Source organism: Manis pentadactyla, chromosome 4 (assembly GCF_030020395.1).
Source record: "Manis pentadactyla isolate mManPen7 chromosome 4, mManPen7.hap1, whole genome shotgun sequence".
NCBI classification, from domain to species: Eukaryota; Metazoa; Chordata; class Mammalia; order Pholidota; family Manidae; genus Manis; species Manis pentadactyla.
The window spans coordinates 77,841,421-77,866,098 of record NC_080022.1 but is presented as its reverse complement, the minus strand read 5'-3'; the positions used below and the strand labels follow the sequence as shown (position 1 = coordinate 77,866,098).

The following is a 24,678-nucleotide window of genomic DNA, read 5'->3' as shown; positions in this document are numbered from 1 at the left end:
AGTACCTGAAAAACTGCTCCAAGGCCTCCACTTCCCTTGCTGCAGTGGTATGGTGACATGAATAAGAAATGAAACTTCACGGTGTTAAGTCATTGGTATAAGCTGTTACCACTTCCTTGGCTTCTGTATTGTTATACTCTGCCTAAATCTCCTATTATCTGTCTGTGTCTCCATTTCTTATTTTCTTGGACTTCTCTTCTACTCATTCCTTAGATATTTTTAATCTAAGTTTCCATGGCCCACTGTTTTCTTTCTCTACATGTGTTCTGTGAACACACTGATATATTCTCATGATTTACTTCTGATAGGAGGATGCATTAGAGTAGTAAATGTGTTCCTAATTATTAGGCATATTTTTACTACATGTATGTATATGTATATGTATTTCTAGTATGAGAATTTACATATACTAGAATACATAATTCTAGTATAATTCAGTATATATATATATATATGTATGTATACACACACATACACAACTAAACCTATTTTGTATCATTTTTTATGAGGTTTTATTTTAACTATGATCTTAAAATCTTTACTATATCCTCATCTCCCCCATTCCATGGTAAATTGAGAGTTGATTGTATCTTTTTGTCTAGTTCTTTTATTGTACCAAAAAAGCTACTTACTCATTCAACTACTATTTACTGGATACCTGTAAGGAACTGTTTCATTCCTCTTTTTGCCTAATACAGTGCCTCGCATAGAGTAAGTATTGTTGCACAGAGTAACAATTGTTGAATGTTGGCTTAATGCAGCAGAATTATGTATTGCTTATGTGCTATAAGTAAGGCTCTGTGCTGGGGTGAATGTGGATCAAAAATAATAAGACTTAATCTCTGTTTCTTCACCTCACTCTATGCCAAATGTCCTTCTACCCCACCCCAATTAACAAACAAATTGTTGTATCTACAGCTCCACAAATGAGACTACTTTACAGTTTTGATACTCAGAGATAGGTGCAGAATTAGTGAGGCCTAAGACAAATCCAAATTTGACTTTATTATGAGAAATTAATCAATGCTTTATTTTTTCTTTTTGCCTGATATTTGGAATTATTGGAATGTGGAGAATTACCTTTCATCCAACTTTAAACTGCATTTTCTTCTTGTTTAGGGCATTTGAGACAATAGTTTACTTTGTATCTTTTATTGGGTAATTCCATTCCCTGGAATAACTAATGGATTCAGATTTTGTGCTAATATTGTCAGATTTTAACATATTAACAATAGCCAGGTCTTGCTTTTCTTTTGTTTTTTTGTTGTTGCTTTTAAAGATTCTTTCACCAGTGTATTCATGAGAGCATTACTTTATTACAGTGAGTAGATGTGCTTTGTGAATTCCCTCCGGGTCAAACTGTTTTCCACATTTTGGTTTTCATTCTCAACTGCAATTTCCTTTTAATGTCTAGATATTTTGGATTGAGCACATAACTGGTCCTTAGATTTTTCCAATTGCCTGCATTTGTTTTCTTTTTGCATTGTCTTATTCAAGCTGTCTGTCCTGATCAAGTTTTCTCCCACTCATAGAAAGTTTTTTGACTTCTATCTTATTTTTTTTTTTGATATTGTTAATGTACAACTACTTGAACAACATTATGGTTCCTAGACTCCCTGTATTATCAAGTCCCCCCCACCTACCCCATTACAGTCACTGTCCATCAGTGTAGTAAGATGCTATAGAATCATTACTTGTCTTCTCTGCATATACTGCCTTCCCATGTCCCCACCCCCTATATTATGTGTGCTAATTGTGATGTCCCGTTTTCTCCCTTATTCTTCCCTTCCCACCCATCCTCCCCAGTCCCTTTCCCTTTGGTAACTGTTAGTCCATTCTTGGGTTCTGTGAGTTTGCTGCTGTTTTGTTCCTTCAGTTTTGTTCTTTGTTGTTATACTCCACAGATGAGTGAAATCATTTGATACTTGTCTTTCTCCACCTGGCTTATTTCACTGAGCATAATATCCTCTAGCTCCATCCATGTTGTTGCAAATGGTAGAATTTTTCTTCTTATGGCTGAATAATATTCCATTGTGTATATGTACCACCTCTTCTTTATCAATTCATCTACTGATGGACACTTAGGTTGCTTCCATTTCTTGGCTATTGTAAATAGTGCTGAGATAAACATAGGTATGCATATGTCTTTTCAAACTGGGCTGCTGCATTCTTAGGGTAAATTCCTAGAAGTGGAATTCCTGGGTCAAATGGTATTTCTATTTTTAGCTTTTTGAGGAACCTCTATACTGCTTTCCACAATAGTTGAACTAGTTTATATTCCCACCAGCAGTGTAAGAGGGTTCCCCTTTCTCCACATACTTGCCAACATTTGTTGTTGTTTGTCTTTTGGATGTTGGCCATCCTAACTGGTGTGAGGTGATATCTCATTGTGGTTTTAATTTGCATTTCTCTGATGATTAGCGATGTGGAGCATCTTTTCATGTGTCTGTTGGCCATCTGAATTTCTTCTTTGGAGAAGTGTCTGTTTAGATCCTGTGCCCATTTTTTTATTGGATTATTTGCTTTTTGTTTGTTGAGGTGTGTGAGCTCTTTATATATTTTGGATGTCAACCCTTTATCGGATCTGTCATTTATGAATATATTCTCCCATACTGTAGGATGTCTTTTTGTTCTACTGATGGTATCCTTTGGTGTACAGAAGCTTTTTAGTTTGATATAGTCCCACTTGTTCATTTTTGTTTTTGTTTCCCTTGCCCGGGGAGATATGTTCATGAAGAAATTGCTCATGTTTATGTCCAAGAGATTTTTTTGCCTATATTTTTTTCTAAGAGTTTTATGGTTTCATGACTTAACACATTCAGGTCTTTGATCTACTTTGAGTTTACTTTTGTGTATGGGGTTAGACAATAATCCAGTTTCATTCTCTTACATGTAGCTATCCAGTTTTGCCAACACCAGCTGTTGAAGAGGCTGTCATTTCCCCATTGTATATCCATGGCTCCTTTATCATATATTAGTTGACCATATATGCTTGGGTTTATTTCTGGACTCTCTAGTCTGTTCCACTGGTCTCTGGGGACATCTATCTTATTTATAAAGAGTTTCACCAACTATTGCTACTTTTACTATTACAATTATGACTATTACTTAACCTACTATTACTATTTCTCTAGTACTGTAGTTTACTTACTGAATTATAGTATAAATAAACAGTTTCATTGGTGAGACAAGTTCCTGGCTTTGGTTGAGATCTAAGTGGCTCTATTTGCTTGTGGTAGGATCTCTCTGCAAATCAGTCAGTCATTGCTGTACATTCACAGCAGAGTTTTAATTTTTGTTGATAATTGCTTTTGTAGTAATAGAATATTTTGAGAATTTTGTCGAACATAATATTTTTCGTTTATTGTAAGTCCAATAGTAAACTGAGAATGTCCAGTTTTAATGGGTTCTGCTGATGAAATGACCCAAAGTTATGCCCTTCAACACACATTTGCTGAAAATACATATATATTTATATTTTACTTTTTACCCATTTGTATAAATTAAGATGGAAAATTTGCATTTTGAAAGATCCCAGAGAGCTGTGTGACTGAGAAAATTATCTAACCACTTTTTGTTTCATTAGGTTATAGTGAATTCAAATTCGTTAGAACAATGCTTCGTGCATAGTAGGCACTCAAAAGTGTTAGCTATTACTGTTAACTAATGCAGCAAGGGTAAATATCTGTTGCTGGGAATCTATGTTTGCTGATAACGATTATGAAGTCACCAAACTATAGGAAGGAGAATGTTTCTCATTCTTGTCAAATAAGTACAATTATAGTGTATTTCTCTGGATGCCATTAACATCTGGAGAGGTTGGAGGGGCATAGCTTCTGATAGCTAATGTAATTTTTTTTTAGTGAAAAAACAGAATCAGAGAAGCCAAAGAATTTCTTAAGGGAGGACTAGTAGATTCCTGTCTGGTTCATGTCAAACATGCTTGCAACTTCTTGTTTGCTCAGTTCAAAAAGAAAAGAGAATAGCCCCTAATCAGTGTTTCTCCAGGTGTGGTGTGTGAAACTCTGCCCTCAGTCTCCGGTGGGTGGGGGGGGGGGCGGGATGCTTTTAAAAAGGAAGCGGTCCAGAACTCTCTTGGGACCTACTGATTCTTCAAAGGGTTAACCAGTATCTCAGGTGCTTCTAATGTAACTTTAATTTGGAGACCCATGACAAATTCAAGAAAGTAGAGAAAAAGTGTCTTCATAGAATCAAATCAGACCAAATCTAGGGCACCTTCTAGGGTAGGCTGTTCCACTGAGATGCCACATTTGATGCTTTGCCTGGCCATCAAGCATCATCTCCCGATTGGTCCCCTTAAGATCCAAAACCCTTCCTCTGCCATTACCCTTCAGTTGTAACAGGCAATCTTGAGGGTATTTTTAGCTGTTTCCTCAACAGTAGGAAAAGGACAGGAATTTAGGCACGCTAGTGACTATGGAAATCAAACACGGGCCTGTTCCACCTTAAAGAGCCCAGGCTTGCCTAAGTGGGTCTTGCGGAGTTTGGGCACCACCATATTTGGAGCGTGCCTACTTTGGGGCGGAAACCTCCTTGAGAGTGATTAGGTCAGCGCTGGGGGAGGTGACCTTGTTTGGTTTCTGGCACCCGAGAACAGTGGTACACTGTTTCTGCTGCCCCCATTTGTGTAATAGGCCCAGACGCTCCGCCAGAGCGAAGCCGCCCAAGAACTCCTCGCTGGCCACCCCCGCGGCCCGCGGCTCGGTAGAGGCGGGAAAGCAGCGCGCCTGCGCCGTGGGAACCGGGGCCGAAGGCGAAAAGCGGGGAACGGAGGGGGGCCGTTGGAGCCGAGTAGCGTACAGAGCGGCGTGTGACGCGGGGACGCCGCGCGCTCCCAACGTCGCCCCGGTTTGACGCACACGGCACCAAACTGTGAGTTTCAGGGATTATTTGATCAGATTTGTCGGGACCCAAGTGGGTTCGGGCTTCTGGGCTGTGGCGGCGGCGGGATTGAGGGTGGCGAGAGAAGTTGGGGACCCGGCCTTCGGTGCTCGGGCCCGGGGAACTACGCCCTAGGCTGGGTCCCAACCATCCAAAAGGACGCATTTTGCCGCACAGGCTAAGATGGCGGCGGCGGCCGAGGAGGCGGAGTTGGTGCTGCACAAGGAGCCCGGGATCCGGGCTCGGGGAGGCGGCCGCCGCGGCGGCCGCGGGGGGCGGCAGAGCTAGAGGTGAGCGGCGGCCTCCGCCGCGGGGCGGGACGCAGCGGTGGCAGGGGGACCTTTCCTCGGCGGCGTCGGAGGATCCGGTAGCGGACACAAAGGGGTGATCTGGGCACTAGACTTGGGGGTTTTGTTTAGTCACATGAAGTGGAGCAGCCAGTGAGCAGTAGGGGGAAGGGGCCGAGATCAGGCGGCTTGGGGAGCCTGGCGGTCGCCATTGCAACGCACTGAGTAACGGGGCGGTCCGAGAGCAGTCGCCAACCCCTCTCGCCGGGGCTGCTCGGTCTTGGCCTGAAGCGCCAGCTCTGGCATTAACTGTATACACCCCTCCCCTAAGGGGGATAAAGACCGCATAGCCCTCTCACCTCTCTCCCCGCCGCCCCGTTCTGCAAGATCTTAATGCCGCTAGGTGCCTGGGAAGTTAACAGCAAGAGGTAAATCGTTCAAAGTGTTTGGATTGCCAGGAGCTTGGTGGGTGTCCAGCTAAAGCTTTTTGCTTCTCCAGGTCTGATTCCCTGGCCTTTGTGTCCCTGGGAGCTTAATCTCTGCCAGAGGAAAGCAGGTGTGCTCCACTGCTCCCGTGAACCTGAAGATGAGTTGTCCCAGACCCTTCTCAGTGATTGGAAACTTAGGTGGTGGAGCTAAAGGTTTCTTGTTACCAGACTTCCGCAGACGACTCTCGTGTTGGGATCCATCCATGGTTTAGCAACATTAGTTGAAAACTTTTCTTGAACTGTTTAAGTAATATTGACATAAATTTAGTTGTTAAAAAACTTTTATGTTTAGTCTTCATATTTTGTGTGATTATTAAGAAGTACTCAACGAGGGGGTAAACACAACTGGGGGCCTAAATGACGGTCCTGTTTTGTATACAAGTTGATTTCAGCAAATACCAAAACAGCATCCTCTATTCTGGCCAGTTTTGATTAATGCCAGGCTCCTTGCATGTGGATTACAAATTAGATCGACCTTAATATTGCCTCTCTGCTGTTCAGTTACATTTTTTTTATTCCACCTGAAGGAAAGCATTTCAAAAGATAGACAACTCAAGTTACTCAAAGAAAGAAAACCTGTTTGCCTTCAGTGACATGTGTGAGTATCTAGGGAACTTGATGGCAGCAATATTTCATCAGTAGGCTTGGTAAGAAAAACATTAGTTTAATAAAGAAGTTATAATTTAGTCATTTTATAGGTGAATCATGTAGGTTTGACTAGTGTCAATACAGTGATAAGTATTTTGCTGTTAAAATCATGGCAGTGTAAGTTTCAGAATTTCTAAAAATTTTAAGTCACGCTGCACTTAACGGCTAGCTACATATTTTCTATATTGGGATTAACTAATATTTGAAGTGCAAAATTTGAAGGTAGCTAATGATTTGTTTTGGCTAAGTCATAACAAATTACTTGAAAGGATACTTTAAACATTTAGATCACGAACTTCTCTGTACAAATTGAAGATTACACTTCTCAACTTAAACGTTTCATTTTCCTTATTTTATACAGATAAATATTTTTCCCCTTCTAGCTTTTCTCCTGAAGGAGATCAATCACCCTTTGTATTAATTAAGAAGAGAGATACCAACATTGATAAAATGTATTATTGAGTCATACAGTTTTAGAGTGGAGGTAATCTCAGAGAACAACTCATCTTACTCTTTCTTCTACGATATATTAAGGGCCAGAGATGGTTAAGTTAGTGGTAAAATGAAAATTCTAAACTTCTACCCCATTGCTCTTTTCATTGGTCACATTGCTGAGATGAGGTGGTGACTATCTGCAACTACTAATGGCTAAAAATAAACTAGAGAATGTGTTTGATAATAATAGATAATATATTGAGAACTTCTGTGGCAGTAAATTAAAAACTTGTCTGACATGATAAGGTCAGTTCTTAAATTGACTTTCACTGAAACAAACTCAGATTCAAAATACATACACTTAAGATATCAGAGCAATGTTGCTTTTCAATTTTGAGGTTTTCAGAAAGCAATTTTGACCCAAAATTAAAAACAAAAACAGGTATCTTGATTAACTTCTTGGATGGTTTGAAATAATTGCTATTACTATCAGTTATTACATTAGAAATGAGATAGATGCTGGAAACAATGATGCTAGTGCCTTTCATTTTGTAATAGCATTTTATTAGTTGGATAAATGGACATGCCACTTAGACTGGCCCTTAAAACAACTTAAAACTGACTGCTAGTACTACTGAGCTGTAAATAGATCTGTAAGATATTAGGAGATTCAATAAATAGTGAAATCATTTATGGTAGGATCCTACAATTATTTTTAAATTCTTTGGAGGTCACAACAGTTAAATCGCCTTGATGTTTTAAAGCTTTTGTGGGTCTTTTAAGGTGTACTTAAATTACTGATTTTTCTAAGAAAGTTGATAAGCTGTTTCTTAATTTTTTAAACTGAGTGGATTTAATCATACTTTAGTCTTGTGATAGTTAGGATTACTTCCAGATTATTTGTAATTATAAAGTGAGTCTTGCCTACAAACCTGAAACATTTTGCAAGTTTTGTTATTGAAGTTATAAGAAGCAACATTTTGGTTGTGGTTGAATTGAGACTGTTATTGACAGGGGGAGAAAATAAAGACTCAAGAACAGTCGCTAGCAATAGTGGGGATAACCTGCAGTTTAGAGAAAATTCTCTCATCCCAAATACACAGTGTTTAAGGTTACTTATTTAGACTCTTTTCTCAGGGTCTGATTTCCAAAGGAAAAGAGTGGATCTTATCCTCGTAGGAATGCTTTTCAGGCAGATCTTAAGGCAGCTGTAGTCTGCATTGAATGCATAAATTGGTATGTTGAATTATCCAGTCCTAGTTTTAAGAAACACTGATTTTAGAAGCTCTTTTTAAAAAAATGTGTTTTAAATTTTATAAAACAATTGATAGCTCTATAAAACAAGACATGAGAATACGTGATAGCTGTTACAATATTTTGAATATCCAAATGAGCTCTTATTTTTTATAGCTGTTTCATTAATCCCTGTGTTATAGAGAATGTCTTTTGTAAATAGAGAATCTGTAAATATTGACAAAGTTATAAGATGTAGCACTGACTGAAGCAGTTTAGGAAGTCTTTTAATTAAGATTTATTAGAAGGAAATAAACTGCTTTTAATAGTGCAAACCATTTACACCTTTGAATTTTGAAAGACTTGAAAATAATCAAACTGATTCTAACATTAGCTCACCCTGCTGGTTGGCTAAAGTATTTCTCCTTACCTCTCTTAAAAATACAAGCATAAAAATCACTTGAGACCTAGAGAGTAAGAGCACCAAATTCAATTGATAGTCTTTCTTCAGGAAGATGGAGTCTCCACGAAAAAGGTGTCTTCTTGTCTCTGGAGCCTTCTGAGTTGCTTTACAATTTAGTTCAATTTTATCACAGATCTGCCAAAATTGAACTGTGGAGTTAACTGTCCTCTTTGCATTTACTGGGAACTATGCAATTATGGGGAGTTAGTATAATTTTGTTATTTCAAGTTCAGATAAGACATCCTTTGGCAGTTGTGAGATGTTAGCAAGAAAAACAAAAAGTCCTGTGAGATAATTTTCTCAGAAGAGCAAAGCAGAGGATTTCAAGAGGAAGAGGAGAGAAGCATGCCAGAGCTGAAGCAGCAGCAACAATGCACATTTCTCTTGGATGGGGGAAAATGAGACTTAAGGTTTGTGTTTCTAAGAGGTATCCTTTGTAGTCTCCCTCTGCTGATTTTTGCCTTACTTTTTCTGTCTGCAAGCTGTAGCCTTCCAATTCCATTTCTTGAAACTGTGATCTTGTAAGTAACTTTGATAAAAGTATAGATAAGTGTTTGTTCCTTGAAATGTAATTCTATTAGTCTAGATTGTGGTACAGTTGAAGTTGTTAGAGTGATAAATACAGATTTTAGGTATTAAGACTTTTACCATATGTATCATTCATTGAAGTTGGAAATACAGCTTTTAATAGACTTTGTACAAAATCCAGAAACTAAAATATGTTACGAGTCAAATGGATAATTAAAAAAATAATAATAAAGTGTTGGGATTAAAGTACTTTGCAGTTTACAAAGCATATTTATCTGTATTATACCAATTATCTATAGTTTTTATAAAAGATTAGCACTTTTATCTTTTCCATGGTGTTTATCCTGTTACTTGAAAGCTTAATGCCTATTTTTTTCATGCATTTCTCAAGGAAGATGCTAAATATGACTAGTACTTTCAAAACACCATTTATTGGGGAGGGGGGAATCCCAATTATTGAATGGTTTGTGAGGGTGGATGAAAACTGGCAAAGTTGCATTTAATTGCCCCTTGCTTACTGTTGACTTACTGAATTGTGCACACGTGCGCGCACACACACGTATGTGTATATATATATATGTACACCACACAGAAAAACATTACGTTTGTAAGCACTAAGCAAGTAGATTTTACAATAATGTCATCTTCATAGGGGCTTAAGGTTTACATTCCATAATTCACATAAAGTCCTTAGCTTTCTGGTACACAATGAATGCTGAGTGTTAGCTTTAATAGTAACTATTAAACCATTATTGTTTTTTTTTCTATAGTAACTTGAAGTTTTCTATAGTAACCTGAAAGTGATTTGGAGTAGTGTACTTTTTAGACTCATGTCTACAAATGCAAGGTTTATAAAAGAAGTCAAAGGTAGGCATCAAAGTGTGCCTTTTCCAGTTTATAGCAGCAAAAGCTACAACCAGGTTCAAAATTTCAGGAACACATTCCTTTTTTATGACTGTCAACTGATGAATAAATGTACTTAGGAATGAGTACATTTTAGTGAAGTTATTTCCCAACAAGTGTGTTGGTTTGTCTTTGTTACAACATCCTGAATTTCTTCACTCTCTCTTGAATTGTTTCCATGAAGCTGGTGATGACCGTTAGTAGAGAGAAAAGGGTGAGTGGCTATGTGTATTTGTAATAAACCCCAGGTGAGAGTGAGAAGTGGTTTCAAATTAGCGAGAATGAAGAGAGGCATATTTTCTCATTACTTAGTCTGAGTCGGGAATTTCCTCAAACAACATTTCCTTTTGCTGTTTTCCTTTCCACACTTCTGTATGTTTGTGCTGGTATGGTCTTAAACGTACTCCCCCCTTTAATTTTTCTTCTACCATCTACCTCTCCCACCACCAAAACAATTTAAAGAAAATTGGAAAAGGCAGCCCAGTAAAAGTAATTTTAAGTTCACATGAAGAAAGGTGTGAGCATAAAAAATTAGAAGTTTCATATATGCTTAAAAATATTTTCAGCAGTTTGGAAAATGAAGGGGGGACGTCACCCATAATCTTATCACTGTTATGTAACTTAGTAGGAAAGGAAAGGGAGATGAGACAACGTTAATAAAGCATCTACATGTGTTCCTTACAATAATACTGTAATGTATATATTCCATTTTACATGGAAAGAAACAAACTCAGATCACATATAGTAAATAATAGAGCAGCCAAGTTTAAAATTTAGGTGTATCTTGATTCTATAGATAAGACCTTTTTCTTCTGCCTTCCTGTTCTTTCTATATGTCAGTCCTTTAATTATATAATTTGTAAATTTTATCTCCTACTTATAAAACTTAATGTTAAAAAAGCATTTTCCTGTCTACCCTTATTTCAAGTGCTGTCTTATTGCCCACATTGTTTATTGATACCACCATATAAAGGCTCGTTGTCTTGGCTGCTGAACATTGGTACAACAACATTGGTCAAAATGGAAGCTGCCTTTTTCTTTGCTGAGTGACTAAGATGAAAAATAATCTCGTTTAATAAGATTGATAACTGTAGGATTAGAAATGCTAAGGGCTTAATATTGCCCTTTCTGGTATGACATTTAGTAACTCAAAATTGCATATATGTAAAATGTAGTTTATGTTATCAATTTATAACCATCTGAGTACAACTTTTCTTAGATTATTACACTCTGAAGTGTAAGCTTTAAGCTTCTTATTAAAATTCTTTAAAAAGTGATGTTAAAATTAAATAGGCACTTAGATCCTGTTTAGTTACTATTACTGATTCCTAATACAATAATATTTAATTTATAAAAGAAAAAACGTAATTATTGAATCCTTATGTTTTTGCTGGGTGAGTGATGTATATTAAAAGACTTGCGGAGCATTTATAAATAGATCGTATAAGTCAGCACTGCCTAGTGAAAATATGTTGTCACAAATGTGATTAACAATTTTTCATAGCCATGTTAAAAAGTAAAAATAATAGGTAAAATTAATTTTATTGATGTATTTAATCCATTATATCCAAAACATTATCATTTCAATATGTAAGCATGATTGAGATATTTTACATTTTTTTTCACTCCCAGTCTTAAACACCCAGTGTTGTTAATGAATTTAAAGCACATCTCAGTTCAGATTAGCCAGACTTCCAAGTGCTCTCTAGCCACATAGGGTCTGCTGTATTAGACACTGCAGATATAGATAGTACTGTATATGAATGAAGAAAGGATAAAGTAGAAGTTGAACTGAGCCTTAAAAGACAGCTGATAAAAGAGTATCCTGGGGGAGAACATTTCTGAAAAGAAGAGATGGGGATTAAAATAGGAAATACAATTTGAAACCAGGTAATTGAGCAGTTTAAATCCAGATTAAGGAATTCGCTTTGTATGGTGTGTGTGTGAGAGAGAGACATATGGGAGAGTGCCTGATTCATGTCTTGTACATGAGCACTGGCTGCATGTTCACTTAATGTTTAAATTAATTAATATGAGGCAGAATAAGAAAGATGCTGGAAGAGTACTGACAATGTTTTGTGGGTCTTCTAAAGGGGAGAGAATTGCATTTAGGGAAGATTGGTGTTCTGTAATTAGCAATATTAAAAAGGATGAGAATTGAGAAAGAATTTTTAGATTTGCTCATTATTGTTGACTTACTTTTAAATGTTTTATTTAAATATAACTTACATGCAGTGAAGTGCATTAATCTTACGAGTACAACTCAGTGAAATTTTACATATAAATACACCAAGGCAAGTTCTCCCCAGATTAAGGTAAACATTATCTGTACTGAAAATGGTACCTTGTGCCCTTTTCAGTGAATTCTCCCTCACAGAAGCAACCACTGTTTTGACCTCTGTCACCATAAAGGAGTTTGCTTACTTTTGAATTAACTTGGCATTTATGTCCTCCTTTCCAAGAGTAGTGAGAATTGGTGCTTGAATCTGACTCTCTTTTCTGTCCTTGTTTGGCATTGTTGTGTGAATTTGGAGGTATATCAGATGATAGGTAGTTGGTACTGTTGCCCATCTGTTGTTTTCCAGTGTGGTTTATGCCAAGATGAAAGAGAATTTTCTTAGTTTTCACTAATAGTAATCTTTGAGAAGTTTTATGGCAAGAAAATTTGTTTAGAATGCAGAGATTTGAATTGTTTCCACAGATAACATATTTGTCTGGCTTGCTTCCATTACAGTATTCCCTAGGCAAATAGCCAAGAAGGTAGAAGAGGTCTTGGATTGCCTCCTTATATAGATCCCATTTGGAAACTCTTTAATTGTAGCCTCTAGGCATTATGTAAGTTAGCTTTCAGGCATTTCAGGTTACTTAAGAAGGTATTTGCGTATTTCTGATTGTGATTGTATGGGTAGAAATAAATTGATATACTTCTGTTTACAGGTAAATGTCCACTCTCAGAAAGATTTTGACATTTATGTGTAAAGAACTAAAATGTTACCTTAAGGACAGTTACACAAAAGTTTCAACGGTTAAAATCCATAAAGGTTAAAATCCATAAAATCAATTTATAAAATGAGAACCAAAATGAAATTATTGATCATGATTTTTTACTTCTAGTTCTTGAATTTGTTTTCTTTTTCAAATGAAATTAATGGTAATAGCATTGTTTTTCATAAATAATGAGCAGTGAACACCTTATTGTAGTATATCAATTGGTCCTTTTGGGAGAAAGTATTTTTCTTGAAATATGTATTGCTTGTAATAAAGTTGTAAAAAGTACATAAGAATGAAAATATGTATCTTCATATTTTATATAGCTTTGAGGAATAGATGTTTGTAAATTGTTCAGAAATTGACATGAAAATACATTCTTATGTTTGAATTATGAATGCTTCTGTTTTTTTTGAATTTGTAATAAGTTTGCTTAATATACTCTTGCTCCAAGAATCTTAATAGTTATCTTGAAGAAATAAAACCTTATGTGTCAACATTTCTTATGTAGGTTTTGTATTTGTGAAGTATAGAAGGCCAAAGTAAAATTAGACATTGGAAATATATTTATCAACTATAAAATAGTAAGACTTTATAGAATATCTTTTGGGGGCTAGATTAAGAAAACCACAAGACAATTAGAAAGAAGGTTATTAACAGCTTTAAGAACTTTAAGAGCTGATTTCTGTGTGTAGAAAAATACATTTAAGGGTATGTTCCCTATTTTTGTGTTGTTTTGACAAAAATGGATGTTACAGTTGAGTTTAGCTTTGGGAGATTTGATATTTTTGTATTCAGAAAAACCTTGTTTGTGTGGTTGTACTTTCCCTAATCAGTGCTTGTTTTAACTGTGTTAGTTATACAAAATTCATTTAATACCTCACTAGAGGTAAGAATGAAAATATGTAGAACAAAGGATATGGTTCCTGTTCCAAAAAACTCATTATCTAAGACAAAAAGAGCATTTAATAATGAAATATTTGAATTACTGAGCTGATACAAAATAATATGAATGGTATATAGTAAGACTGGATGAATTAATAAGGCTTCTTGACAAAAACTTTTTATCTAGATTTTGAAGAGTATGTATAGATTGGAGAGGGAAGGAATTACCAGCTGGGGGAAAGTCATGTTAAAAATCACAGAGAAGGAATTGTGGAATACAAGCATTTTTCTTGAAGGAGTGTCTACTTTAAATGAATGTAATGAAAAATAAAGTTGGTAAGTTGTGGCCTGAGTTGGAAAAATTAAGAGAGTTTGAATTAGAAATAAGGAGTTCTAAAGCCCACTGAACAGTAGTACTACATGAAGAAAAGAAAGATTAGCAGTGAGAGAAGAGACTGAAGTGAGGAAGGCCAGTTAGAAATTACCTTGGTGGTTATTGGGGGAGGGTATATTAAGAGGAAGGATGGGTAGTTTTAAAATAAAGCATGTGAACTATGTGTCTCCTGAATTTGTAGTGCAAAGTTAAAAGACTAATGGACCAATTAAATTCTTTTCTGGTATTGAAAATAAATTTAATTGAACATGTGGTTTGCAAATAAGTTATTAACTAATTGAGGTACTCTGTTTCTTTCTATAAAAATACTGATGAGGTTTTAAAGTTTAATTTGAAAACCAAGTAAAACCCAATAAAGTTATGCTGTAGTGGTATTTCCAAGTTGCTAGTACTTTTGACAAAATATTCAAGATGAATAGTAAAAAGAGCTTATAATTATAATGCTATCTTTTGAGTTATAGTACATTTTAGCCATGGCATAAGAGACATTCTAATTGGTATAGTAGTTGGTGGGAAAACAGGAGATAATAAAAATTAATAATCTGGACTATCAATGTTTGCATTTATTTCAAAATAGATACTTGTTTTAAAATTAAGAAACAGTTCCAATACACTGCTTTTACAGGGGAAAAAACATCCCTAAGATATAGCCCTCTGAATAATAGTATTTTTCGATACTTGAAATGTAAAATGTTTTCTTCACTGGAGTTTTTAAGAGCTTTTGGATTGAATGTATTCTGTGTCTTATAGTAAGATTTAAGATTATTCTGAATATAGAAGAATTAGAAAAATATGAGAATGTTATAGAAGTAATACAATTAAAAAATCTTTTTGTCCCTTTTTTAGAGATAATAAATAGAACAGTTTGAGGGTTAATGGAGTCCAGAGTTTTATAAGATAGTATGTTAATCTTATTATAACAGCTTTACATTTTAACCATTCCAACAGCTAAGATAGGCTTAACTTCAGTAAACAAGTTAGGTTTCTGACAACATGGTAAATTAGGGAGGTACTTTTGACTCTGTCCTATTGAGGCAATAAGCTAAAGGAGAAGAATAGGTTGTTCCCTATTATCACTGGGAAATAGAAATATAATCTATACCTCAGAAATGTGGGATTTTCTGTATAGATAGTATGGGTGAGAAGGGAACAGTAGATTATCAAATTTCCTGATAATTCTGATGAACTAGTGTTATGGGAATAGTAGGCTTGCCTGAAAGCCCAGCCCTGAACCTCTTAATACCTGTTTGTGACTGCAGACTTCTTTGGAAGCAGATGCATCCCCACCTGTGTATGCTACTGTGGGTCTCTGAAAGTTGAAAGCAACTTGAACAATCACTACATGCCTCAGGGGAAGCAGCAGTTTGAAAGGGATAGGACTAAGAAACCAAATTGACTGTTCCATGTACATTTATCCTGCTGAAACAGGAAAGAGGTGGAGGAGATAGACATAATTTTCAGTGGCTGTGGTGGAACAAAAGTCTTAATGTTATGTCAGTGAATGTCTTAATGGTGGCAGTCCCACTAACAGTGAAACAAATGGCACCCTAAGTAGATGTCCTTTAGTGTGATATTGCTGTCTGATCTCCTGGTGTAACTTACTTTCCAAGTCTTACTCACCAACTTTCCTGTCAGGTTTGATTAACAATACCCTTCCAAAAGCTTTTTCTTAATTTAACTGGGATCGATCCCCCCACCCCTTTACAAATTGGATTACAAATTCTTGCCATGTGATTTTATGAGTTTTATCTAAGTCAAAATGTCACAAACGTTTAAAATAAAGGAACGGCAAAAATAATAATAAAACTTGCAAGTGTAATTGATGCTTAGCAAAGAGTAAAATCCTTTAAGCCCAGACATTTAAGTGAAAATAATTTAATTAATAAAAGGGACTGCTAAATACCAGGCTTGAACTTTTGTGTGTTAAGCTCAGACAAATAGTGTTGAAACATGGGAAATAGAGGTTCTTTAGGGAAATGGTAACACCAGTCTTTTTAGATTTTAATTTACCTCTCAGAATTTAGTAGATCAGGTAAAAGGCAAAAATTAAAGCTATAAAGATTTAAATAACATTCTTTATTCAATATGTGGCAAACTTAGTTCCCACTAGAGAATGCATATTCTTTTTAAAGTCCTGTGAATTTTTGTTTTTAATTGTCTTGGCCTCAAAGAGAATTTGAAATTTTAAGTGAGGAATAGGCCAATTATTTTTTTGATGACAGTATAGTAAAATTAGATATTCAAGCCAAAATAATTGTAACTACTTTGATGATGAAAAGTCTGTCCTACTGTAACTTGAATTTAAATTTCATACTATTTAGAAATGAACAACAGTGAGGACATGACATCTCATCAAAGCTGATGAGATGAATGTTCATTTAAACATGGTAGATTAAACAACCATTTACTTTGTTTGCTATCAAATCTCTATTAGAATTATAATAATGATTTAATAAAAGAAAATATAGGATGTCAAGGAAAGGAAAAACTGAGAAGTTGATCACAGAAGTAAAACTTTGGAAGCTGAAAATCAACCAGTGGTCACTAACTTCTGAGAAACTTCATTTTCTGCTGTTATTGGGGAAGGCCTAGAACTGGTGCTATAGGAGAGTCCTGGGGCACTGCAGGAATTGGGGCCTGGGTACAAGTACCCTGAAATAATTGTCTTAAAGTCTATAATAATAAGTAAGCAACACTCATGTGCCAGGACTGGGTCTCCTGTCTTACTCAGGTTTCTTCTCTGCTATTCAAGGGGGAGAATTTCTGTACTTGAGAATACTGAGCACAGCTAGGGTTAGGAGTGTCACCCTGAAAAACAGAATTGAGTAGAAATCTGCATGTTGAACTGGGAATTATATCCCACTTCTTTTCCTCTCCTACTTTGGAGAACACTGGGTGTCAGGCTCCCAACCCCAGATGTGAGATAGGAAGATTCATCCTGTTAACTGCAAACTAATGATCAGGAAAAAAGACCATCAGATAGAGACAGGTGGGATCTGCCAGGGAAATGGCCAGGACTGAGCATCTTACAGTGACACCTACCCACACATTATATTAACACAGAATTTCTAGGAAACTTTTAAATGTTTCATTTAAAAATGTGACCTTAAGGATCATTAAACATTTGAGGATAACCCCAATATGAAAGAGAAGGAAATAGCAACAATTCAAGAAGAAGAAAGTTTTTTTTAAAAGTTACTGACAGTTTGGAAGTAAAGGGATATTTGTGTATTTCTGAAACAGGAAAGGATGCTATAGAGCATTCCTCAGGAAACAAAGGAGCTCTTAAGACAGACAATATGCAATAGTTAATAGAAGGATTGGAAGTATAGAATATGAAATAATTGAGTTACAAATTTAGAATATTCTTAGAGACTTTAGAAAGTTAAAAGACAAAATTTGAGAAAATCTCCCATAAAGCAGGACGAGATAGGAGAAAATAAGGAAATTAAGAGGTTCACAGTTGGCAAGTTGAACCTATAAAAAATAAGAATTACAGAATGGGAGAAATTGGGTGAAGGAACTTACTTAGGAATAATTGAGCAAAAAAAACTTGAGTTTCTATATCAAAATGGCTCACAGAATGCTCACCATAGTAAGTGTAAAAAAGAACCACATACAAGTACATCTGGTGAAATTTCAGTCACCAGAAATAAAGGAGCTCTAATAGCTTTTAGGTGTGGAGCATATAAAAGATGATGAATCAGTAGCATTGGAAAGTAATTGATGATGGAACATCGCCTTCAAAATCCTGAAGGAAACTTGTTTCCAAAGTACTAATTCTATACCTTGACAAACTGTCAAGTGTGGGAATAGGCTAAAATTATGAAACATGAGGTTGTTAGAATATTTACTTCACATGTACTTTATCTCAGGAAGTTACTAGAGGGCTTCATCTAAATAATGGGGTAAATTAAAAGGAGGAAAGAGCCAGCACAAGGAAGAAGTAAAGTGAAAACCTAGGCTGATGGTGAAGAGAGATCCAAAGAAGGTGGCTGTGCATCAGATCTGAAGAATATCCAGTTCAGAGAGATAGGAAGACACAGATCTAGACCTTATGTCTTCAGAAAAACAAAAAAGTAATAGAGGGGATTTTTGTGACTTTATTCATAAGGGATATTTATCTGTAGTTTCCTTTTCCTGTGATATCTTTGTCTGGTGCTGGCATGAAATGGCCTCATAGACTGAATTAGGAAGTATGCCTTCCTCTTCTACTGTATGGAATAGTTTGAAAAGGATTGGTGTCAATTATTTAAACATTTGGTTTAAAGGTAGATTTCATCAGAGAAGCCCTCTGGTTCTGGGCTTCTTTCAGGGAAGTTTTTTCATTACTCAATCTCTTGTTATAGGGTGTATTCAGATTTCCTTGGTCTTTTTAAATCAGTTTTTATAGTTTGTTTTTTCCTACAAATTTGTCCATTTCACCTAGATTACTTAATTTATTGCTATAGTTGTTCCTATTGTTTTCTTGTAATTTTTATTTCTTACTATAAGGTGGATAGTAATGGCTGCTTTTTCATTCCTGACTGTAGTAATTTTTTGTTGTTGTTTGTTGGTCAGCCTAGCTGAAGGTTTTTCAGTGTTTTCAAAGAAAGCTTTCAAATATTGGTTTCATTAATTTTCTCTTACTATTTTTCTGTTCTCTGTTTCATTTATTTTTGCTGTAATCTTTATTATTTTCTGCTTTGGGTTTAGTTTGCTCTTTTTCTGGCTTCTTAATGTGGAGGGTTAGGTTATTGACTTGAGATCTTTTTTAATGTAGGCCTGTTTAGCCATAAAGTTCCCTTAAACAGTACTTTCACTTCCTCCCATAAGTTTTAGTGTATTGTGTTTTTGATTTCAACTCAACATATTTTATAATTTCCCATGTGATTTCTTCTTTTTACCTATTGCTTATTTAGGAGTTCCTTTATTTCCAAATATTTGTTAATTTCCCAAATTTCCTTTTGTCATTGATTTCTACTTTCATTCCATTGTGTTTGGAAAACTACTTTGTATGATTTCATTCCTTTTAAACTTACTGAGACTTGTTTCATGGCCTAACATATGGTGTTTCCTGGAGAAAATTCCATGTGCATTTGAGAAGAAAGTATTCTGCTGTCGATTAGTGTAGTGTTCTGTAGATGTCTGTTAAGTCAAATTAGTTTATAGTGTTCAAATCTTCTGTTTCATTGTTGGTCCTTGTCTGGTTCTGTGCATTACTAGAAGTGTGGTATAAAGTCTCCAGTAATTTTTGTTTTTGTTGTCTATTTCTCTTTTCAGTTCTGTGAGTTTCTACTTCATATATTTTAAGTCTTTGTGGTTAAAGATATATATGTTTATAACTGATATATAATTTTTGATGGATTGACCCTTTTATTATAGAATGTTCTCTAGTAACAATATTTTTATTAATGTTTATTGTGTCTGATGAGAGTATAGCCACTCCAGGTCTCTTTTGGTTATTGTTTACATAGTATATCATTTTCCATCCTTTTACGTTCAACTTACTTGAACTTTAAGTGAGTCACTTCTTGTAGATAGCGTATAGTTAGATTTTTTAAACCTATTCTGCCCATGTCTGCTTGTTGACTGAAATGGCCAATTAATTTGCTTTAATGTAATTACTTAATAAAGGAGGATTTATATCTACCATTTTGTCAATTATTTTCTGTGTGCCTTAAGATTTTTTCAGTTATTGTTCCTCTATCCCTCTTTTATTACCTTCTTTTGTCCTGAATAGATTATTTTCTAGTACCATTTCAATTTCTTGTGGGTTTCTTCAGTATATATATATTTTCATTTTCTTAGTCGTTGTCCGAGGAATTACAATGAGCAACTTCTCCACCTAGTTAGAGTAATAATAGTTTAATTTCAATTATATAAAAAAATTTGCTCCTTTATTGCTCCATTCCTTTACCTTCCTTTGTGCTGTTATTGTTATATAAATTATATCTTAATATATCTTTTAAATCAGATAGAAGAAAAAGTCACAAATTTAAAAATTATACTTTTATATTTACCTATCTAGGTACCTTTTCTATCCCCTTTATTTCTTCAGATAGATTTAAGTTACTGTCTAGTGTCCTTTCATTTCACCCATAAGAGCATCTTTAACTATTTCTTGTACAACAGGTCTGCTAGCAACCAGGTCTCTGGTTTTATTGTGAATGTCTTGAAAAGTAGTTATATAATTCTTGGTTGACAGTCTTATTTTTGCAGTACTTTGTGTATTTCCTACTATTTGTTGCCTTCTGGCATCCATGGTTTCTGATGAGAAATTAGCTATTACATTGAAGATGTCTATATGAGACAAATTGCTTGTATCTTGGCTTTTTGGGGGATTATCTTTGTTTTTTGACAGTTTGATTATGATGTGTGTTAGTGTGTGTCTCTGAGTTTATACTGCTTGTAGTTCTTTGAACTTTGTTAGTGTTTAGATTAATATTTTTCATTAAATTGGGGGGAATTTTTAGTCATTATTTAAGTATTCTTTCTGCCCCTTGCTCTGCTCTCTCTTTTTTGAGACTCCCATTGTGTGTATGTTGGCATGCTTAATGGTGTCTCTTGTGTTCTGGGTTTGTTTTTTGCTTTTCTTTTTTTCCCTCGGAGTGGATACTTTCAGTTGACATAACTTCACATTCACTGTTTGTTCTGCCTGCTCACATCTGCTGCTGAAACCTTGTAGTGAATTTTTCATTTTAGTTATTGTATTTTTCAACTCCAGGATTTCTCTTCTTGTTCATGAGTTCTAAGTATTGATACTTTCTATTTGTTGAGACACCCATTTCATATTTTCCTTTAGTTCTTTAGACACGGATTTCCATTAGTTCTTTAAACATGTTTAGTGCAACTGATTTATGACCTTTGTCTAGTAAGTTCAATGTCTTGAGTTTCCTCAGGGACAGTTTCTGTTGACTGCTTTTCCCTGCCATGTGCATGTGTATGAGCCATATATATATATATATATATATATATATATATATATTCTAACGTCTTTTCAGATTTGTTTTGGTTGAAAACTGTACATTTTAAATAATGTGGCAGATCTGATAGTCAGATATTCTCCCCTCCTGTATTTATTTAGTGGTTTTTGTGTACTCATTCTGTAAAATCTATATTCTTTGTCATGTGTGGCCACTGAAGTTTCTCTACTCAATTAGCTTAGTGTTCAGCTAATAATTGGACAGAGGTTTCCTTAAATGCCAGGAAGCAGAAAGTCTCCCAGTATTTGTTAAGAGGTTCTCTGTGTGTTGGGACACACCTGCTACACTCAGCCAGGAAGTTTGTAACTTTGTTTTGCCTTTTACTTGCTTGTACAGAGCTTCCTGGTTAGCCAGAGGTGGGCTTTTAGGGCCTTCTCAGGCCTTTTCTGAGTATGTGCACAGCCCTGTGTATACATGTGACCATCTAGATTCTCAGGAATATATTGGAGCTTTTCTAAGCCCAATTTTTCTTTTTAAGCATTTTGGTTAGGCTGTTGTCTAAACTCTTAACCACTGTCTCAGCTAGCTGCAATATAAAACAATTGCCTTTGATTATTTTTGACAAATGCCATGTGGGAAGACTTTCTTTGCACTGGGTGATCTGAGCCAGATCAAGTTAAGATAGTTTTGGGAGTGGGGTCTTCTGGAAACCACCAGACAGGTCAAACAATGATAGCCCTCTTGGCATGTGGTTGTGAAAGAGCTCCCACTGTGCTCTGCCCTCTCAAGGTAGCTGCCTGGGTGCTCATTTTCACCAGGCTTGTGGACTGTTGGCTTTCAAAGCTACTATGGAGCTGGGATGGGAGAATGTGAATAAGGTGAAAATTAAATGCTGAAAAATTTTCTGGTCTTACTAAGATACCTTCTAAAATAAACTCTACCAAGACTGCTGCAAACCTTTGGTCAATTTCTTTAGCGTTGAAAATCTTGATTGTTTTTGCCAGCATTCTTGTTGGTTTTATGGAGGAGATGATTTTCAAATGCCCAGCATTCTTGTTACTTTTATGGAAAGAGATGATTTTCAGATGTCCTTATTTTGATCTTTTTGCTGATGTCTTACTGTTTACTTGACAGTTCTCTTAGATACAAGTCTTTGTTAATATATAATTCATAAATGTTTTCTCCACATCTGTCACTTGATTTTTAATCCTCTTAACAGGATCATTCACAGAGTACAAGATTTTCATTTTGATAAAGTCCAATTTATCAAATTTTTCCTTTTATGGGTCATGCTTTTAGTTTTGTAAGAACTTTTTTCCTAGCTGTAGATTCTGATGATTTTTCTTCTGTCCTCTACACTAGGATTAGTAATTTTACATTTAAACCTATGATCCATTTTGAATTAGCATTGGTATAGCAAGTGAGATTTAGGGTGTTCTTCCCTTACCCCCACCCCATGTATATCCAGTTGCTCTAGCACCAGTTGCTGAAAAGACTTTTTCTCCATTGAATTGATTTTGCACTTCTGTCAAAAAAATCAACTAGCCATCCATAAGTAAGGGTATGGTATAATTTTGGGAGGTTACAGAGGGATATAAGAGAGTGAAGTTATTTCATATGTAGGAGGCCATCAGATCCAAAATGAAAGATCAAGATAACTATATAACTGTATTGTTTAAAAATGGGGGAGGGCTAGGGAAGTGGTGTTTGGTTGTGCTGTTTTTCATAACAAGCTTTATTTGATTTTTAAAATGTACATTTCTATAACTTTAATCAAAGTGAAAAATACTACAGGTTAATGTCAGTCCCTTAGGGGAAAATTCAAAGCTTTAGGTGTCTATATGTTTAGTTTTGAAACATCTTTACTGTGAAAAACATACTCACAAGAGTGCATGGAAAAAAAAATTAACTTAAGTATTCAAAAGTACATGACTGCTTAATCAACCTATAGTCAAGAATTCATTGCCAGATCCTCCACTCTGCCCCCTCCCAGCCAAACCTCTCCTTTCCTTAGGAAACTAACATCCTACCTTCTATAGTAGTCACTTTTTTGCTTTTTATTTTTACCATTTAAAAATACATTTTTTAACTGTATATTTTTTCTTATTAATATAATTTATGTAAATAGATCCTGCCTTTTCCTGAATTGTTTGTAAGATTTATCTTTGTTGTAATTAATGGGTTCATTCATTTTCATTGCTGTACAATATATTATATGAATATCCCACAGTTTAGTTTCATTATTGATGGAAGCTTGGGTTGTTTTTACTTTGCTGTACATGTCTCTTGTTGCACACATGCATGCATTTATATTTAGTAAATACATAGGAGTTTAATAGCTTGGTTTTAGAGTGTATTTGTGTTGGAGTTCAGAAGATACTCAAAACTTCTTTTCCCAAAATGTTTATTAACAGTTTACAATCTCATCCACAAAGTTACTTTGCACTTCATCTTCCTCAGCACTTTGTATTGTTAATCTTTAATTGTAGCCATTCTAGAGGGTGTGTAGTTGTATTTCATAGTGATTTTATTTTCCATTTCCCTGATTCCACAGGTGATTGTGCCTTTTTATTGTATTTATTGGCCAGATTTTGTAAATATTTTGTGTGTATTTGAAAAGTGTATTCTGCAGTTTTTTGGGTGCAGTATTATGTATCCTTGAAGTTCGGTTTTGTTAATCGTGTTCAAAACTTACTACATCCCCACTGATTTAATGTCTGCATATTCATTTAGATTTATTAAAATCTACTAGATTCTGGATTTGTCTTGTGTTACTTGTTACTTCTCTTTTTTGCTCTATATATTGGAATCTGTGTTATTAGGGGCACAAATTCAGAATTGTACTATGTTTCTGATGAGTTGAACCTTTTATCATTATTGTTTCTTAATATCTTTTGAAATGCTTTTTGCTTTGAAGTACTTGATAGATAATAACATAGCTACACTAGTTTTCTTGTAACTCGTATTTGTGTGGTTCATTTTCCTCCTCTAACCTTTCATTAAAATTTTTTTCTGTGCCTTTTGTTTTAGAGATGTTTCATGTGTACACCATATTTTTGTTTTCCTTTCAATTCCATCTAATACTTTTCTTTTAGTTATAAAGTTTGTTTGAATGTTGTTTAATTACTAATATATTGAGGCTTAAATGTGTAATCTTACTAAGTACTTTTTATTTATTCTGACTGCTGTGTTCTTTTTCTTGCCTTCCTTGACATTTTTGGGTTAAGCATTTTTATTACTTCTCTCCTTCCCCCACCTTATTTAAAAAAAAAACAAAAACTCTTGGTTTTGTCTGCTGTCCAAAAGTCTAATTTTTGTTTATGTGAAAAATATCTTTTTTTTTTTACATATATTTTTGAATGATAGTGTCACTGTATATAGAAGATGCTATTCCATTATCTCCCATTCCCCTCTTTTTTTGATGTTAGCTGTTACTTGTGTTGTTGCCATATATAACCACTCATTTTTCTCAGGATGCTCTTAAGGTTTCCTCAGCCTTTGTGAGCTTGACTGTGGTATGTATGTAGTGTGGTCTTTGAGTACATCTTGTTTGGATTTGTTGAGATACTTTGGATTTGTAAGTTAATGTTTTCTATCAAATTTGAGATGTTTTTGGCTA

General features: G+C 35.2%; 1 protein-coding gene across 15 annotated transcripts in view; it reads left to right on the top strand.

Annotated features, from left to right (window-relative positions):
* The first annotated feature begins 4,637 nt into the window (after positions 1-4,637).
* Positions 4,638-24,678, top strand: part of ZNF644 (zinc finger protein 644) — a 112,710-nt gene continuing 92,669 nt past the window's right edge. For 4 of the 15 annotated variants that reach the window (XM_057500406.1, XM_036889326.2, XM_036889306.2 and 1 more), the window contains exons 1-3: positions 4,638-4,893; positions 5,689-6,275; positions 8,709-8,866. The gene's annotated coding sequence lies outside the window, so the exon portion shown is untranslated. The other 11 variants (XM_057500405.1, XM_057500408.1, XM_036889315.2 and 8 more) reach the window with 6 other exon arrangements.